At 42.4% G+C, this 15,727-nt stretch overlaps 1 protein-coding gene across 2 annotated transcripts in view; it reads left to right on the top strand.

The window, feature by feature from the left end:
• Positions 1-15,727, top strand: part of ppargc1a (peroxisome proliferator-activated receptor gamma, coactivator 1 alpha) — a 587,416-nt gene that overhangs the window by 110,697 nt on the left and 460,992 nt on the right. The gene's annotated exons all lie outside the window — the stretch shown is intronic.

The raw sequence follows: 15,727 nt of genomic DNA on the forward strand, positions 1-15,727 counted from the left end.
CACTGACCTGCACACGGACCATATCCCTCCATACACCTCCCATCCATGTATCTGTCCAATTTATTCTTAAATGTTAAAAAAGAACCCGCATTTACCACCTCGTCTGGCAGCTCATTCCATACTCCCACCACTCTCTGTGTGAAGAAGCCCCCCCTAATGTTCCCTTTAAACTTTTTCCCCCCTCACCCTTAACCCATGTCCTCTGTTTTTTTTCTCCCCTTGCCTCAGTGGAAAAAGCCTGCTTGCATTCGCTCTATCTATACCCATCATAATTTTATATACCTCTATCAAATCTCCCCTCATTCTTCTACGCTCCAGGGAATAAAGTCCTAACCTATTCAACCTTTCTCTGTAACTGAGTTTCTCAAGTCCCGGCAACATCCTTGTAAACCTTCTCTGCACTCTTTCAACCTTCTTAATATCCTTCCTGTAATTTGGTGACCAAAACTGAACACAATACTCCAGATTCGGCCTCACCAATGCCTTATACAACCTCATCATAACATTCCAGCTCTTATACTCACTACTTCGAATAATAAAGGCCAATGTACCAAAAGCTCTCTTTACGACCCTATCTACCTGTGACGACACTTTTAGGGAATTTTGTATCTGTATTCCCAGATCCCTCTGTTCCACTGCACTCCTCAGTGCCTTACCCTTAACCCTGTATGTTCTACGTTGGTTTGTCCTTCCAACGTGCAGTACCTCACACTTGTCAGTATTAAACTCCATCTGCCATTTTTCAGCCTATTTTTCCAGATGGTCCAAGTCCCTCTGCAGGCTCTGAAAACCTTCCTCACTGTCTACTACACCTCCAATCTTTGTATCATCAGCAAACTTGCTGATCCAATTTACCACATTATCATCCAGATCATTGATATAGATGAGAAATAACAATGGACCCAGCACTGATCCCTGTGGCACACCACTAGTCACAGGTCTCCACTCAGAGAAGCAATTTTCTACCACCACTCTCTGGCTTCTTCCATCGAGCCAATGTCTAATCCAATTTACCACCTCTCCATGTATACCTAGCGACTGAATTTTCCTAACTAACCTCCCATGCGGGACCTTGTCAAAGGCCTTACTGAAGTCCATGTAGACAATATCCACTGCCTTCCCTTCATCCACTTTCCTGGTAACCTCCTCGAAAAACTCCAACAGATTGGTCAAACATGACCTACCACGCACAAAGCCATGTTGACTCTCCCTAATAAGCCCCTGTCTATCCAAATGCTTGTAGATTCTGTCCCTTAGTACTCCCTCCAATAACTTACCTACTACCGACGTTAAACTCACCGGCCTATAATTTCCAGGATTACTTTTCAATCCTTTTTTAAACAACTGAACAACATGGGCCACTCTCCAATCCTCCGGCACTTCACCCGTAGACAGCGACATTTTAAATATTTCTGCCAGGGCCCCCGCAATTTCAACACTAGTCTCCTTCAAGGTCCGAGGGAACACTCTGTCAGGTCCCGGGGATTTATCCACTTTAATTTTCCTCAAGACAGCAAGCACCTCCTCCTTTTCAATCTGTACAGTTTCCATGGTCTCACTACTTGATTCCCTCAATTCCATAGATTTCATGCCAGCTTCCTTAGTAAATACAGACGCAAAAAACCTATTTACGATCTCCCCCATTTCCTTTGGTTCCGCACAAAGCCGACCACTCTGATCTTCAAGAGGACCAATTTTATCCCTTACAATCCTTTTGCTCTTAATATGCTTGTAAAAGCTCTTTGGATTATCCTTCACTTTGACTGCCAAGGCAACCTCATGTCTTCTTTTAGCCCTCCTGATTTCTTTCTTAAGTATTTTCTTGCACTTCTTATACTCCTCAAGCACCTGATTTGCCCCCTGTTTCCTATACATTTCATACAACTCCCTCTTCTTCTTTATCAGAGTTGCAATATCCCTTGAGAACCAAGGTTCCTTATTCCTATTCAATTTGCCTTTAATCCTGACAGGAACAAACAAACTCTGCACTCTCAAAATTTCCCCTTTGAAGGCTTCCCACCTACCAATCACATCTTTGCCAGAGAACAATCTGTCCCAATCCACGCTTTTTAGATCCTTTCTCATTTCTTCAAATTTGGCCTTCTTCCAGTTCAGAACCTCAACCCTAGGACCAGATCTATCCTTGTCCATGTTCAAATTGAAACTAAAGGTGTTATGATCACTGGAACCAAAGTGCTCCCCTACACAGACTTGCGTCACTTGCCCTAATTCGTTTCCTAACAGGAGATCCAATATTGCATCCCCTCTAGTTGGTCCCTCTATATACTGATTTAGAAAACTTTCCTGAACACGTTTTACAAACTCTAAACCATCTAGACCCCTAACAGTATGGGAGTCCCAATCAATGTATGGAAAATTAAAATCTCCTACCACCACAACTTTATGTTTCCTGCAGTTGCCTGCTATTTCTCTGCAGATTTGCTCTTCCAAGTCTCATTGACTATTGGGTGGTCTGTAATACAATCCCACTAATGTGGCCATACCTTTCCTGTTTCTCAGCTCCACCCATAAGGACTCAGTAGACAAGCCCTCTAAGCTGTCCTGCCTGAGCACTGCTGTAATATTTTCCCTAACAAACAATGCTACTCCCCCACCTTTCATTCCTCTGCCTCGATCACATCTGAAACATCGGAACCCTGGAATATTAAGCTGCCAGTCCTGCCCCTCCTGTACCAAGTCATAATTCCACGTGTCAATCCACGCCCTCAACTCATCCGCCTTCCCCGCAATACTCCTAGCATTGAAATATATACACCTCAGAAGATTTTTACCACCACTCACAACCTTTCTATCAGCGGATTTGCTTAAACTTTCAACATCATTTATTTTCACCCCAGCCACACTGTCAGCTCTGGCACTCTGGTTCCCATCCCCCTGCAAATCTAGTTTAAAGCCTCCCCAATAGCACTAACAAACCTCCCTGAAAGGATATTGGTCCCCCTGTGGTTCAAGTGTAACCCGTCTCTCTTGTACAGGTCCCACCTGCCCCAGAAGGGGTCCCAATGATCCTGAAATCTGAAACTCTGCCCCCTACACCAGTTCCTCAGCCACTTGTTCCTCCTCCAGAGCATCCTATTCCTACCCTCACTGGCACCTAGCACAGGTAGCAATCCTGAGATTACCACCCTTGAGGTCCTGCTTTTCAACTTCCTACCAAGCTCTCTATACTCACTGTCCAGGACCTCTTCACTCTTCCTTGTTATGTCATTGGTACCGATGTGCACCACGACATCTGGCTGGTCACCCTTCCACTTCAGAATGTCATGCAATTGATCAGAGACATCCTTGACCCTGGCACCTGGGAGGCAACAAACCATCCTGGATTGTCTGTCACGACCACAGAACCAGAGATTCGGTTACTGCAGCTAGTCCCAGGTAAGTCACCCCCCCCAACAGTATCCAATGCAGTATACTTGTTGTTGAGGTGAATGGCCACAGGGGAACCCTGCTCTGCCTGCCGTTTCCTCTTCCCTCGCCTGACAGTGACCCAATTTCCTGTCCTCTGCTCCTTTGGCATAACTACCTCCCTGTAGCTACTATCTATAATCTCCTCATTCTCCCGAATGATCCGCAGGTCATTCAGTTCTTGCTCCAGTTCCCTAACACGGTTTGTTAGGAGCTGCAGCTGGATGCACTTCTTGCAGGTGTCGTTGTCAGGGACACCGGAGGGCTCCCTGACTTCCCATATCCTGCAAGAGGAGCATTCCAACGTCCTGCCTGGCATTCTCTCTATTCTAAAGAATCTGAACAAAAAACTTACCAGAACCTACCCTGGCCTCTGCCTGCTCTCGTCGAAGCCTGTTTGAGCCAAAGCCGTCCCACTCTGACTCAGTCCACTCTGACGATGGCCGCTACAACGATGGCCGCTGTATATGGTGCTCTGCTTTTTAAACCTTGGCGCGCTACGTCACGCGCCTGCGCAGTGCAGACCCTTTTCCCCGAGCAGTGTTTAAAAAAAAAAAAGACTTTTTCTACCCGATTTCTTCACTCCTTCTCAGCTGCTTGCTTTGACTGAAACAAGAACCGTTGAAAATTTCTCTTTTTAAACCTTGGCTCTAGTAGGCTCAACTATGAGCTGCTCTAAAAAGCCATCGCATAGGCATTCTAGCAATTCCCCAACTTGGGATCCAGCACTAACCTGACAGATTCCTGCTATCTCTTCGGAGGTTGCCAAATATATCAGTTCTCTCTCTTTTGAGTGGGTAGTTCATAGGTGAAGGCGTTATAAGAATGTAAATGAACATGCTTGATGCATTAACTGCTTAAGCATGCTGCTGAAAAGCCTGCAGCAGATATCAAGGAACCTGAGTAGGTCAGCTCCAAACTTTAACAAAGCTTTTCCTGGACACGGGAGATCATCCGCCCTAACAAGATGAAGATGGTTAGCTCTGTGCCAGAAGGTGTAACTCGTCCATGGGTCAGCAGGTGCTATCTGAAGGTTTGGTTGTTATTGAAGTACAACCAAACATGTTTCATTACTGCAGTGGAAAATCAGATTGCTGCTATCCAGAGCTAGTCCACTGTTATCCTAGTGTTGGACTCCACTTTTAGCTAATATCCAGAGATCATGACAGCAGCAGTGTGATTAGTCCTTGAGCATGTTGCAAAGTTATTTGATACTCTGGCTTGCGTAGGGAAATTGGATCTGTAATCCATGTTTTTTTTTTGTTAACCGTGAGGAGAATACTTACAAATTTAAGAAGCATACAGGCACATTTGGGAATATGCAGATTCACAAAGGATACGAATTAAGGCAGAGAAATGTGAAGAGATATTTTTGTAAGAATGAAGGTAGGCAATTTAAACAATAGTGTAATTAGAGGAAACATAGAGACAGGGGTATATAATACATACACATGTCAGAAAGTGGCCAAACAAGTAGAGAGTAGTGGTTAATTGTTGATTATCAGGGAACAAAAACAAAATAATTATGTTAAACTTTCATGAAGCATGAATGAGCTGGGGTATTATGGTAAATGGTCCAGAAATTATCAAAGCCCTGAAGAGGGTACAGAGGAAATTTACTGAAATCAAATGTATGAGGGAGTTCATTGAAGTGAGTAGATTTGAGACCTCCTTTAAAAAAAATTCTTCAGTCAGGGTGTTTTATTAATGTAGAGAAGGTATACAGTTAACATCACCAGAATGCTCCAGTTTCCATTCAAGAATACTGTAAATACTAGCCCAACTTGAAATAGGAAAGATTCGGAAAGGATTATTTAAGGAAACAACTCAGCACATAAATAATGCCAGAAAATATATCCTATTCAAGACGCCATATCAAAGGACGACGTCACACAGAATTTAAATTTGCCCAACAGATTTTATTAGAATGAAAAAGACCACTTGACTCATCTTGCTTGCAGTGTTTCTATTCTTAGGTGATATTCATCTCGCCCTATTCTCTCGCCCTTTTATAAACTCTTTATAACGGGAATAGAAAGTGATACATACATTAAACATGTACTCTATATATCTTCACTAGGAATAACATTTAAAAATCCAGAAATAGTAAAGAGCCAAAGGTCCAACAGAAACTATAAATTTGTAAGGAAAGAGTGTAGGGGAAAAAATAAATGAGGTGAAAGTCCAGAAGCCAATGCTTAGGTTTCAGCCAGTCGCAATCTATATCAATCTAAAAGGAAAATAACCGTATGCAAAAAATAATCATGTTTGCACAATTATCATCAGCTCCTTGTACCAATGAATTAAGAAAATCATAAATAAAAAGAAAAGCAATAATCTGTTCCCATATTGGTTTTCTGATGCCAATTTCAGTATTTTATCCATCACCTATAATGAATGCAATTTGTCACATCAGTGTTCAGTGAACAATAACATAACTGTACAATTGGTTAATTATCTCTTGTACCTTGGAGAGACCAAATGCAGATTCTGTGATCACTTTATGGATTACCTGCAGTCTTCAAGGATGACCTGGAGTTCCTTCTCTTTTGCCTGCTGCTTTCATTCTCCATCCCGCTATCACTCTGACCCGTCTGTCAGTGGCCACCTGTACTGTTTCATTGAAGCCCATTGTAAACTTGAGATGTATCAGCCCACCTTCCATCTGGACACATTTCAGCCTAATGGATTTAATATTGGAAGCATAGATTAAACTTTGTTCATTGAAATAAATGCTGTTTAACTTTCCCTACTTATACTGTGACCCTATCTGTCTTGATTACAAAACTTGCTCTTGCTGGCTACCACTTTATTGTATGACTTGCTCCTACTCGGAGTCCCATTCCCCTGTCAACCTAGTTTAACACTATCCATGTAGCATTAACCTCTCTGCTTCATGTGCAACATTTCCCTCTTGTATAGGTCACCTTTACCCCAGAAGAGATCCTAACGGTTCAAGAACTTGAAGCCACCTGCACCAGCTTCTCAGCCATATATTCATCTGGCCTATCCTTTTACTTCTGACCTCCTGAGCATGTGACACTGGGAGTGATCTAGAGATGTCCATCCTCAAAGTTGAAAGTAAATTTATTGTCACCATATACAACCCTGAGATTTCTTGTGGGCATACTCAGTAATTCCATAATAGAATAATAACCAGAAGAGAATCAATGAAAGACCACATCAACTTGGCCATTCAACCAGTGTGCAAAAGACAACAAAGTGTGCAAATACAAAAAGAAATAAATAATAATAAGAAATAAATAAGCAAAAATATTCAGAACATGAGGTAAAGAATTCTTGAAAGTGAGTCCATTGGTTGTGGGAACATTTCAATGATAGGGCAAGTGAAGTTGAGTGAAGTTCTCCCCTTTGGTTCAAGAGTCTAATAGTTCAGGGGTAACAACTGTGCCTGGTGGTGTGAGTTCTAAGGCTTCTGCACTACCTTCCCGATGGCAGCAGCAAGAAGAGAGCATGACCTGGGTGGTGGGCATCCCTGATGACGGATGCTGCTTTTCTGCAACAATGCTCCATGTAGGTGTGCTCATTGGTGGAAAGGGCTTTACCTGTGATGGAGTGGGCAGTATCCACTACTTTTTGTAGGAATTTCTGTTCAATGGCATTGATGCTTCCATATCAGCCTGTGATGCAGCCAGTTAATATACTCTCCAGCATACATCTATAGAATTTTGTCAAAGATTTGGATGTCATGCTCTCCACCAACTTATAAGAAAGTAGAGGCTCTGCTGGAGTTTCTTTGAAATTGCAGTTAATGGCTGGGCCCAGAACAGGTAGTCTGAAATGATAATACCGAGGAATATAAAGTTGTTGACCCTCTACACCTCTGATCCTCTGATGAGGACTGGTTCGAAGACCTTGTTGACCTCCTCCTGAAGTCAATAATCAGCTCCTTTGTTTTGATGACTTTGAGTAAGAGGTAGTTGTTGTGGCACCACTCAGTAGATTTTCAATCTTCCTCCTATGTGCTGATTCCTCACCACCTTTGATTTGGCTTACGACAGTGCTGGCATCAGCAAACTTGAATATGACATTGAAGCTGTGCCTAGCCGCACAGTCACAAGTGTAAAGCAGGTAGAGCAGGGGGCTAAGTACACAGCCTTGTGGTGCACCTGTGCTGTTGGAGATTGTGGAGGAGATGTTGTTGCTAATTCACACTGAGTAGAGTCTGCATATGAGGAAATCGAAGATCCAGTTGCATAAGGAAGTATTGGGGCCAAGGTCTTGAGGCTTATTGATTAGTTTTGAGGGCATGATGGTATTGAATTCTGAGCTGTAGTCGATAAAGAGCATCCTGATGTATGCATCTTTGCTGTCCAGATGTTCCAGATTGAGTGACGAGCTAATGAGATGGTGTCTGCTGTGGACCTGTTGTACCAGTAGGTGAATTGGAGCAGATCCATGTTGTTTCTCAGGAAGGAGTTTGATTATGTTTTATCACCAGCATCTCAAAAAAATTTATCACTATGAATGTCAGCGCTACTAGATGATAGATCTCAGTGATCGCTCCAGCTAGTTGAACAGCTCATGTCTTTAGTACTTGGCCAGGTACCCCATCCTTTTCATGGGTTCACCCTCCTGAAGGCTGCTTGTATGTTGGGCTCAGAGACTGAAGTTCCAGGATCATTGGGGACTGTAGGATTTCGTGATTGTTCCTCCATGTTTTGACAGTCAGTGTTAACGTAGAAGGTATTGAGCTCATCTGGAAGCAAAGCCCTTTGGTCGCCTGTGTTGCTTGATTTTTCTTTATAGAAGGTGATAGGATTCAAGCTCTAGCACAACTGTCAAGTATCCTTCGTTGATTCAAGTTTAGTTCGGAATTGCCACTTTGTTGTGAGATATCTTTCAGGAGTTCGTAACTGGACCTCCTGTAACCTTCTTGGTCACCAGACTTGAATGCCTCTGATCTGGCCCTCAGCAGATTGTAGATCTCATGGTTCATCCAAAGCTTCTGGTTGGAGAAGACTCTGAATGATTTTGTGGGGACACACCTGGCTGCAACTCAGGGTCCTGCATCTTAACTTTTTTTTAACCTAGATCTATAATTATTCTGCAGGATCTCTTTCCTTGTCCTACCTGTGTTGTTTGTATCAACATGTACAACAACTTCTAGCTGTTTACCCTCTCCCTCAAGTATTTCCTGTAGCAATTCAGAAACGTCATTGACCCTGTGCCCCGGGTGGCTACACACCATCTTGGAACCTTTTCTGCAGCCCAGAGTCTTCTGTCTGCCCTCCTCAATATTAAGTCTCCTATCACTATAACACTGCCTGACTGCACCTTTTCCTCAAAGCCTCGAAGCCAGAGATATGACTGCTGATGCTAGCCCCTTTTTACAAAAAAATCTCCCTCAACAATATCCAAACAAAGATACTTGTTGGTGAGGGGAATGTCCATAGGGAAATCTTGAATCAACTGCTACTCCCCTTACTTTTCCTGCTTGTCTATAATGCTCACAGATAAATGTTTAAAAATGTAAAGTATTTTAAACTGATGAACTTTTATAATACTTAAAACTTGTATGACATCTCAACTTCTGTGTTGTCCTGACTTTGTATAAAATGGTTAAACTGTTAGAAATTCTGATGTTTATTCCTGTTTTGTTACTTACATGAATTCTTCAATGTGATTGGGTGCTCAGTCAGTTTTTAACACCACTGTTGCTGCATGCCAAGAATCTTCTAGGTATGACACCTGTCAGTAACCAACATCAGAAATGCAGAATTCCATGATAGGGATAATCAGATCTTTGTGGGCGGTTTTCTTCAAGTTTTTTTAATGAATGTTATTTTTTGATGTTGATCACAACAATCGAAGGTTTTCCTGATAACATTGTTAGGTTGATCTGGTATATGGGGATTTTCTCCACCCTCTTTACCAAAGTAATGAAAGACTGTTTCTGTTTGTCTGTCTACATGAATTGGGAAAATGATCTGCCTGTTGTGTTTCGGAACTATCCTGGGTAAGTTGTGGAAGATCTAACTGTCAGAGCTTGCTGCTTCGTGGAAGACCAAACTGTCCCAGTACAGCACAATAACATCAAGCTGTTATGGAAAGAGCTGAAAAAGATAACTACGATCCAATCACATACAGCATGCTCTGCCTATCTTTGCCTGATTTATATTAGGAAAATGCAGTCCAAAAATACTGTTTGTGGAACAAATGAGCAGCAGTTTGTGCACAAAGGTAGAGTTAATATTTCAGGTCAATGACCTTGCATCAAAATGTGAAACAATAACTGCTTTGCTTTCTGGAAATTTTACCTAATTTGGTGAGTGTTTCCAGCATTTCATATCAGATTTCTAATATGTGCAGTATTTTAGCTTTGAAATAAGAGTTGTTAGTGGGAATCAGCAGTACAGTCAGCCAACACAGTTTGAGGTGAAAAGTTTTGGATTAACTGGATTTTTTAATGAGTGAAGAAAGAAACATTCTATCAAGGGGAATGTTTGATTTATCAGTTCTCAATTAGCAGTGATGTATACCAGATGAGGCTTATCTGCTTTGCGGGCAGCATTGCATGAAGGCTTGCTGAGCCTCTGTAACCCCCCAACTACACTACCATTTCTGCCACAAAAACATAGGATCAACTGGAAATAGAAGTATGAAATATAAAAAAAAATCAAATGCATTATGCCTCAAAGCCACCCACTTGCAGTTTTAATGAGGTCAGGAGGCTAGTCCAACCCAGGATGTGGGCTACTTACTTAACTGTTTTGACGAGTCCTTGAAGGTCATATTTTATTTCTTTTCCTTCTTAATATTGACTTGAGCTTCTGAGAAATCCTTCATGGAAGAAGCAAGTACTTTTCAGCATTGTGAATAGGAGGAAAGGGAATATTCCCACCCAACCTCACCCCTTCCTTCCAACCAAACGTGATGATATCCCCAAGAATTAGACTATTCCCAATTTCTGCCTAAATATTTCTAGATATACTTTCAATATTTGCTCAATTTTAGTTGATAATTCAAAGTTCAAAGTAAATTTATTATCAAAGTCCATATATGTTCCTTTTTTTGTGGACATGCTCAATAAATGCAATAACCATAATCAACTCAATGAATGACCACATCAACTGGGGGAACAACCAATGTGCAAAAGAGAAAAAAAACTGAACATATAAAAAGAAAGAAAAAAGAAATACTAAAAATTATAAATAAATCAGCAATAAATAGTGAGAACATGAGATGAAGAGTCCATGGGCAAGTGAAGTTGAATGAAGTTATCCACTTTAGCTTAAGAACCCGATGGTTAGGGAGAGGTTCCTGAACCTGGCAGCGTGATTCCTCAGGTTCCTGTACCTTTTTCCTGATGGCATCAGTGAGAAGGGAGCATGACTGGGTGGTGGCAGTCCCTGATGATGGATGCTGCTTTCCTGTGACAGCGCTCAGTGGTAGAGAGGCCTTTACCTGTGATCGACTGGGTTATATTCACTACTTTTTGTAGGATTTTCTATTCAGGGGCATTGATGGTGCCATAATGGGCTGTGATGCAGCCGGTCAACATGCTTTCCATCACACATCTATAGAAATTTGTCAAAGTTTTTGATGTCATGCTAAATCGTCGCTGACTCCTAAGGACATAGAGGCACTGCTGTGCTTTCTTCATAATTGCATATACATGCTGGGCCCATGGCCGGTCTTCAGAAATGATAAAAGTAAGGAATTGAAATTTGCTGACGCTCTCCACCACTGATCCCCCAATGTGGACTGGCAGATGGACCTGATGTCAACCACCAGATCCTTGGTCTTGCTGACATTGAGTAAGAGGTTGTTGTGGCACCACTGTGCAAGATTTTCAATCTCCCTCCTAAATGCTGATGAGTCACCACCTTTGACTTGGCCCACAACAGTGGTGTCATCAGCAAAGTTAAATATGGCATTGGAGCTGAGCTTAGCCACACAGTCATTAAGTGTAAAGCGAGTAGAACAGGGGGCTGTTGTGCATAGACTTGTGGTGCACCTGTGATGATGGAGATTGTGGAGGACATGTTGATGCCAATTTGAACTGACTGGGGTCTGCACATGAGCAAATGGAGGATCCGATTGCAAATGGAAGTATTGAGGCCAAGGTCTTGAGGCTTATTGATTAGTTTTGAGGGGATGATGGTATTGAGTGGCGAGCTATAATTGATAAAGAGCATCCTGATTTATGCACCTTTGCTGTCCAAATGTTCCAGGGTTGAGTGAAGAACCAATGAAATACTTTATACTTTATTGTTGCCAAACAATTGGTACTAGAACGTACGATCATCACAGCGATTTTTGATTCTGCGCTTTCACACTCCCTGGATTACAAATATTAAATATTAAAAATAGTAAAAATTAGTAAATATTAAAAATTTAAATTATAAATCATAAATAGAAAATAGAAAAATGGGAAGTAAGGTAGTGCAAAAAAACCGAGAGGCAGGTCCGGATATTTGGAGGGTACGGCCCAGATCCGGGTCAGGATCCGTTCAGCAGTCTTATCACAGTTGGAAAGAAGCTGTTCCCAAATCTGGCCGTACGAGTCTTCAAGGTCCTGAACCTTCTCCCGGAGGGAAGAGGGACGAAAAGTGTGTTGGCTGGGTGGGTCATGTCCTTGATTACCCTGGCAGCACTGCTCCGACAGCGTGTGGTGTAAAGTGAGTCCAGGGATGGAAGATTGGTTTGTGTGATGTGCTGCGCCGTGTTCACGATCTTCTGCAGCTTCTTTCGGTCTTGGACAGGACAACTTCCATACCAGGCTGTGATGCACCCTAGAAGAATGCTTTCTATGGTGCATCTGTAAAAATTAGTGAGGGTTTTAGGGGACAGGCCAAATTTCTTTAGTTTTCTCAGGAAATAAAGGCGCTGGTGGGCCTTCTTGGCAGTGAACTCTGCTTGGTTGGACCAAGTCAGGTCATTTGTGATATTGACCCTGAGGAACTTAAAGCTTTTGACCTGTTCCACTTGCGCACCACCGATGTAAGTTGGGTCATGCGGTCCGCTACTCCTTCTGAAGTCAACAACCAATTCCTTCGTCTTGCTGACATTGAGGGAGAGGTTATTGTCTTTGCACCATGCCACCAGGTTCTTAATTTCCTCTCTGTACTCAAACTCATCATTATCTGAGATACGGCCTACAATTGTTGTGTCATCAGCAAACATATATATTGAGGTTGATGGAAACTTGGCTACACAATCATGGGTGTACAGTGAGTGCAGCAGGGGGCTGGTTACACAGCCTTGTTGGGGAACCGCTGCTCAGAGTGATTGTAGAGGAGAGCTTGTCCCCTAGTTTTACAGCCTGGGTCCTGTCTGTGAGGAAGTTGAAGATCCAGCTGCAGATCTGAGTGCTAAGGCCCAGGTTCCAGAGCTTAGGAATCAGTTTATTTGGAATGATGGTATTAAAGGCAGAGCTGTAGTCAATGAAAAGGAGCCTTATGTATGCGTCTTTATTCTCCAGGTGTTCTAAGGAGGAATGTAGGGCCAGAGAAATGGCATCTGCTGTTGACCTGTTGCTCCGGTAGGCGATTTGCAAAGCGTCGAGGTTGACCGGTAGGCTGTGGTTGATGTGTGCCATAACCAATCGCTCGAAGCACTTCATAGCAATTGATGTCAGAGCCACAGGTCGATAATCATTCAGGCATGCCACCTTGCTCTTCTTCAGCACCAGGATTATCGTTGCCTTCTTAAAACACTAGGGGATCTTAGACTGAAGCAAGGAGCGGTTGAAAATGTCAGCAAACTCTCCAGCTAGCTCGCTTGCACAGGCCTGGAGAACCCATCCCGGGATGCCATCTGGGCCCGTTGCCTTCCTTGGATTTATCTTTATGAAGGCCCTTCTAACGTCCTCCTCGGTGACGATGAATTTCGATACCACCAGGTCCGGTTAATCTGGAGGGAGCGGGACGCGCCTCTTTCTTTCGAATCTTGCGTAGAATACGTTAGGTTCGTCAGGAAGAGAAGCGCCACAGTTATTGATATTCCCAGCCTTTTCTTTGCGCCCAGTGATCTCATTTAGAAATGGCATTTGCTGTGAACCTGTTACTCCAGTAGGCAAATTGAAGTGGATTCCAGTCGCTTCTCAGACAGGAGTTGATATGTTTCATCAGCAAGCTCTCGAAACACTTCATCACTCTGGATGCAACTGCTTCTGGACAAATGTCATTGAGGCAAGTCACCATGATGTTCAGTGCCGGAATAATTGAAACCTTTTTGAGTGGGTGTGTATGTCAGACTACCAAAGCAAGAGGTTGAAGATCTCAGTGAACACTCAAGCCATTTGATCAGCATAGGTCTTTAGTACTTGGCCAAGTACCCCATCTGAGCTGGATGCTCCCACCTGGTTCGGCTGCTTTCTGTGGGTTCACTCTCCTGAAGGCTGCTCACATGTTGACCTCAGAGACTGAAATCACAGGGTCATCGGAACCTGTGGGAAGCTGCCAGTGCGAGTGTAGAAGGCATTGAGCTGATCTGGAAGCGAAGCCCCATTGTTTGATTTCAGTTTGTAAGAGGTAATAGCATTCACACCCTGCCACCACTGTTGAGCACTCAGGCTTAGTCCGGAATTGTCACTTTGCTCATGAGATGGCTTTCCAGAGATTGTACTGGGCATCGTGTAACCCTCCTGGTTGTCACACTTCAGTGGTTCTGATCTGGCCCTCAGCAGATTGCAGATCTCATGGTTCATTCAGTGCTTCTGAATGGGGAAGATTCTGAAAGATTTTGTGGGTCACTGTTGTATATGACTGCTTTGATAAAGTCTGTGACAACCATTGTGTATTCATTCAGATCCACAACTGAGCCCCTGAACTGGCCCATTTCACCGACTTGAAGCAATCCTGCAGCCGCTCTTCTGCCTCCTGCAAACACCTCTTTGTTGCCCTTAACCTCTGGAGCCTTGCCCTTTCGCCTATTTGATATTTATAGTTCTAGTATTTACATGCTGCATTAAGCTTTACACATTTAGTGTCTATTACTCATTATCCAAATGAGAACATTATCAGATGTGAATGTCAATTTTCCTCATATTTGTGGATTACCATAGGGCAATCTTCTTTTTAAAATCAGAGAGGCTTATAGCATGGAAACAGATCTTCTGACCCATCAAAACTCTGCCAACCATCAAGCACTCTTTTACACATATCCACTTTGTTCTCCACATATTCACATCAATTTTGCAATACTCTGCCAGTACCCCAGTGTATGCTCACCTACACAATGGGAGTTATTTACATGGGCCAATTAACCTACCAGCCTACGTGTCTTCAGTGTGTTGGAGGACAAGAGGAGGAAACTTGCATGGTCACAGGGAGAATGTGCAAAGTCAACATGTGCTACTGGAACCATGTAGCTATGTACCTGTAGAAGGGTCTCGGCCTGAAACGTCAGCTCTACTCTTTTCCATGGATGCAGACTGGCCTACTGGGTTCCTCTAGCATTTTGTGTGAGTAGCTATGTACCTGGAATTGTAAAGCAGCTCTGTATTGCTTTATCATTACATTTACAATATAAAGGATAAGGCATTTGTGTCTTTGTGCTAGAATAAGGATAGGATCCTTCTCATTTTAAGCTGCCCCCTCTATGTTCCAGAAGTACACATTTTTGTCTGTTCCACTTTTAACCTGCTCTAAACAAAATGATAAATTTATTTTGCCTGTAACATTGGCATATGTAATCCCATTTTCTCAATTCTTCTTTGCTTCATTGCTTTCTTTCTGTACTTGAATTTTATTGGTGACCAGAAACAATTTTTTCTAATGACCTTGTATACCAAAATAATATTTTCTCTGTTTAAGATTCATTTCAGGCCATGCCATTACTTATGTTTTCGCAATTCAATGTTAGTAAGTTTAAAAAAAAATTCTTCCTTATTAAACAGAGTAATTTTTCCCAATACTCTGCATTCATTTCTACTCATTTTTACTGTGCATTTTTGTGCCTTTTTAGTGTAATCCAATCAGCTTGATTTTGATTTTCATTATCTTTTTGAGGATGTGCAATTGAAACCGTTGGAAACATAATTCCATGTAAAATCAAATTGCCACATTGGACCAGATTCACCTGACAGCTAACTGCACCATTCTTTTCCTTTGCTGCAGGAAATTAATTTGCATGTGACCCATTTAAATGAGCCTGCACGTCATTAGCGTGTATTTTGTTAATTGCGTAGGAGATGCCATTAGACACTAATTTAATGCATTGGAGCTACTCATATGGTATCCAAGTGAAAAACACAATTTAAAAAAATAACACAAATATACTTTGTATTACACCTTTACCCAAGTTTCATCTCCTTTCAATCAAATTTGAAGGA

Source organism: Mobula hypostoma, chromosome 3, assembly GCF_963921235.1.
Source record: "Mobula hypostoma chromosome 3, sMobHyp1.1, whole genome shotgun sequence".
Taxonomy (NCBI): Eukaryota; Metazoa; Chordata; class Chondrichthyes; order Myliobatiformes; family Myliobatidae; genus Mobula; species Mobula hypostoma.